Here is a 5,024-nt window from a genome sequence, read left to right as displayed (position 1 = left end):
GTTCATTTCCTGGGCATCAGCACCAGCTACATAATAGACAAGAGTGGGTTGAATAATGGCATTCATTTCAGAGCTTGACAACACCCCTGGGAATCAGTAATGAAAGAGGCAGCAGATGCAGAATGCAGTTGTAATTACATTTCCTTCTTTATAAGTGATCGCATAAGCACCTTGAGTTGTGAAAATGAACTAATTAGTGCCGCTGTTTTAACAAGCACAAAGTCGAGGATTATGGGGAATAGAGCAAGTGCATGACTATTCAATGTTATTATACGCAGTTAGTTTGGGGAACATTTGAACATTTCACTCGATTTACAAGACACGTAGTGGCAATGTAATGAATGTGGGGCCTTCATGCCCATGCTTTACTGGCTGTGCTTTTATCTATGTGAATGCTGTATTAGATAGTTAATGGGCCATAGTAAGGTAATGAAAGACTTAAGAACCTTATCCATGACTTTGTTGCCTCTGAACTTGACAATTTCAATGTAATCCAGTCTGATATCCTACTTTATACCCTCTGTAAACTTGGCATCATCCAAAACTGCTGTCTGTGACCTAACTAACATCAAGTTCACTCATCATCCCTGTGCTCAGTGATCTACACCGGCTCCCAGTTTAGCAGTGCATCAGTTGTAAAATTCTCATCCTTGTTTTCAAATGCTTCTATATCCTTGTCCCCCACTCTATCTCTGCCTCTACAATCCTCAAACATGTCTGAACGTCTCTAATTCTGGCTTCTTGAGCACCCCAATTTTAATTGCTCCACCTTTACCTTTCAGTTTCTTGCGTCCTAAGTTCAAGAGTTCTTTTGTAAATGTCTCCATCTCGCTACATCTCTTTTTTGAGTTTCTGACCCCGAGGCGAGGATGTTACCCACTGACCCATGACTTATTTATGTGGAGTGAAATAAAGCCATTTAAAGCAATGACCCATTCTTTTCAAAGGGCAATGTAGGATGAGCTTTGTTGTGGAATTTTTTGATTCACTTTTCATTGCCGGATCTCAATTACTTAGGAGTCTGGAACAGTTCTTTTATTGAACTTTGGAGTTTCCAAGATTTCAAGATTCCAACATTCAGCCATGCCTAGTTAGTTTCTGTGGATGACATTTCCATCCCTCCCCCCATTACCACTGAAAAGCCCTCATGTTTGTTAGGGAAGTCAATCTCAAAAGGGTTCAAAGGGGCAGCATGGTGGCACAGTGGCTTGTGCTTCTGCCTCACAGTCCCAGGGACCTGAGTTCGATTCCCGCTTGGGTCACTGTCTGTACAGAGTCTGCACCTTCTCCCCCATGTCTGCGTGGGTTTCCTCCATGTGCTCCAGTTTCCTCCCACAATCCAAAAGACATGCTGGTTAGGTGCATTGGCCATGTTAAATTCTCCCTCAGGGTACCCGAACAGGCGCCGGAGTGTGGCGACTAGGGGATTTTCACAGTAACTTCATTGTGGTGTTAATGTAAGCCTTCTTGTGGCACTAATAAATAAACTTTAACTAATAACTAGCACCTGGATCATGTGATGTCACCCCTCAAGCCCAACCTCTCTTCATAACTCAAAAGTTAAAGTCCTGAGATCATTGTCTCAGGGGCATTTTGCTCCATTGTACATCTCATAATGAAAAGATAAAAATATACCAAAACCTCTGAACCACATGCTACACCACATACTTCACATAACACCATATAGAGTTAAGTGACCAAAGAGATTTATGTTTTTTTATTATATAATCATACATCCAGTGAGCAGATTATATGTAGAAAGATGATTTGACTATTTTATGTTTTCAATACAACACAAGACGTACATGGTTCAGCACCAAATATTTTTACCAAGAATGTCAGTGTTGTATGCTGCAATATACAATTACATTTTCCAGACAATTACATTTATACTATAAAGAACAATTGATCATCTTTCAGTATTGGTTTGGCCTGTCGTAACTTGCTATTGTCCAGCAAACCAGTAAAGCTCTCCTTTCACTCTATCACGGCAGCGTCTCATGCATCTGCTATCAACATGGTCAATCTTGCGTTTTCATTTATTTACAATATGATTGTCACTAACAGTAATTCCACAGATCATCACTTTCCCGTCTCCCCTCACTCCTCTCACCCAGGGAAGTAGATATGAATTCATTTATAGGACATGGGAATCGCTGGCTGGGCCAGCATTTATTTCCCATCCCTAATTGCCCTTGAGCAGGTGGTCTTCTGAAAGCGCTATAGCCCATATGGTGGAGATACACCCATAATGCTCTTAGGGAGGGAGTTAAGGATTTTGACCCAGCGACAATGAAGGAATGACGATATAGTTCCAATTTAGGATGGTGAGTGACTTGGGGGGGAACCTCCAGATGATGGTGTTGCATTTGTCCTTCTAGATAGTAGTGGTCATGGGCTTAGAAGGTACTGCCTGTGATTTCCTGCAGTGCATCTTGTAGATGGTGCACATGGCTGTTACCGTGAGTCGTTGGTGGAGGGAGTGAATGTTTGTGAATGGGGTACCAATCAAGTGGGCTGCATTGTCCTGGATGGTGTTGAGCTTCTTGGGTGCTATTGGAATTGCACTCATCCAGGCAAGTGGAGAGTATTCCACCACACACCTGACTTGTGCCCTATGGACGGTGGTGGACAGACTTTGGGGAGTTAGTAAGTGAATTAATTGCCACAGGATTCTTAGCCTCAGACTTGCTCTTGTAGCTACATATTTATATGGCTGGGTCCAGTTCAATTTCTGGAAAATGGTAACCTCCAAGATGTTGATAGTGGGAGATTCAACAATGGTAATATCATTGAATGTCAGGTGAGATGGTTAGATTCTCTCTTGTTGGAGATGGTCATTGCCTGGCACTTGTGTGGCGTAAATGTTACTGCCACTTGTCAGCCCAAGTCTGAATATTGTTGAGATCTTGCTGCATTTAAACATGGGCTGTTTCAATATCTGAGGAGTCGTGAAAAATACGGAACATTGCCCAGTCATCAGCGAACATCCCAATTTCTGATCTTACGTTGGAAGGAAGGTCATTGATGAAGCAGCTGAAGATGGTTGGGTCTAGGACACTACCCTGAGGAACTCCTGCAGTGATGTCTTGGAACTGAGATGATTGAAGTCCAACCACCACAACCATCTTCCTTTGTACCAGGTATGACTCCAACCAATGGAGGGTTTCCCCCGATTCTCATTAACACCAGTTTTCCTCGGGCTCCTTGATGCCACACTCAGTCAAATGCTGTCTTGATGTCAAGGGCAGTCACTCTCACCTCATCTCTGGCATTTAGCCCTTTTCATCCATGTTTGAACCAAGGCTGCAATGAGGTCATGAGCTGAGTGACCCTGGCAGAACCCAAACTGGGCGTCACTAAGAAGGTTATTGTAAAGCAAGTGTTGCTTGATAGCACTGTTGATGATTCCTTCCAACACTTTATGATGAAGAGTAGAGTGATGGGGCAGTCATTGGCCAGGATGGATTTTTCCTGTTTCTTGTATACAGGATATACATGGACAATTTTCCACATTGTCAGGTAGGTGCCAGTGTTGTAGCTGTACTGGAACATCTTGGCTAAGGGTGCAGCAAGTTCTGGAGCACAAGTCTTCAATACTATTGCCAGAATAATGTCAGGACCCATTGGCTTTGCAGTATCTTGTGTCTTCAGCCATTTCTTGATATCACGTGGAGTAAGTCGAGTTGTTTGACGACTGAAATCTGTGATGCTGGGTACCTCAGGAGGAAGCCAAAATGAATCACCCATTAAATACTTCTGGCTGAAGATTGTTGTGAATGCTTCAGCCTTGTTCTTTGCAATGATGGGTGGAATTTTACGGCCTCCCAGCCACGTGCTTCCTGTGGGCGGGAATTCCCATTGACATCACTCCAGGACAGTAGGAAACCAATGGGTGGGGGTGCGCTGTTGGCAGAACCGGAGAATCTGGCCGGCATGAATGGCTGGAGAATTCCGGCCGATATGTTAAGCTCCTGCATCATTGAAGATAAGTATATTTGTGGAGACTTATTTTCCAGTGGAACAATCTCTTTAAAAAAAAATTTTTCAAAACCTGAATGGGACCAAGATTCAAGACCAGATTAACTAGTGGTTCCTTTTTGGTGTTGGAAACAGGGAGTCAAGACAGGTATGAGGTTAGAGGACAGTGGATACTTGTACCTGGGAGTGTAAATGGAATTCAAGCTCTATTTATTTATTCCCATTTTACGTTCCTGTGTCCACATTTATAATGAAAACTACATATTTCTACAATAGGCTATATAGTCTATAATTCTTTATTCACAGAAGGAGACCATTCAGCCCATCATACTTGTTCTAGATCTTTGCAAAAGTTTTTCAGTTAGCTCTCGTCCCTACTTTTCCCCAGAACAAGCATTTATCCAATTCTAATTTGAAAGTTACTATTGGATCTGCTTCCACCATAATTCAGGTTGAGAATTCCAGATCATCAAAATACACTGGGTGGGATTTTACGGCCATGCTCGACTTAACATAGAAACCCTACAGTGCAGAAAGAGGCCATTCGGCCCATCGAGTCTGCACCGATCACAATCCCACCCAGGCCGTACCCCTATATCCCTACATATTTCCCTGTTAATCCCTCTAACCTACACAGCTCAGGACACTAAGGGGCATGTTTTAGCATGGCCAATCAACCTAACCCGCACATCTTTGGACTGTGGGAGGAAACCGGAGCACCCGGAGGAAACCCACGCAGACACGAGGAGAATGTGCAAACTGCACACAGACAGTGACCCAAGCCGGGAATCGAACCCAGGTCCCTGGAGCTGTGAAGCAGCAGTGCTAACCACTGTGCTACCGTGCCGCCCGACTTGAGACTGGAAAATATCACCGAGGTCAACGGACCTTCCCATTGTCCGCCCGTCGCATTCTCCGATTCCGTGGCAGACAGGGTGGTAGAATTCCGGTGACTATTTCAAAATAACCAGTCTCATTTTGCCCTTGTTTCTTTTGCCAGTTATCTTAAATCTGCATCATCTGATTCCTAACCTTCCTGCTAG

This window comes from Mustelus asterias, chromosome 3, assembly GCF_964213995.1.
Source record: "Mustelus asterias chromosome 3, sMusAst1.hap1.1, whole genome shotgun sequence".
Classification (NCBI taxonomy): domain Eukaryota; kingdom Metazoa; phylum Chordata; class Chondrichthyes; order Carcharhiniformes; family Triakidae; genus Mustelus; species Mustelus asterias.
This window is presented reverse-complemented; position numbering follows the sequence as displayed.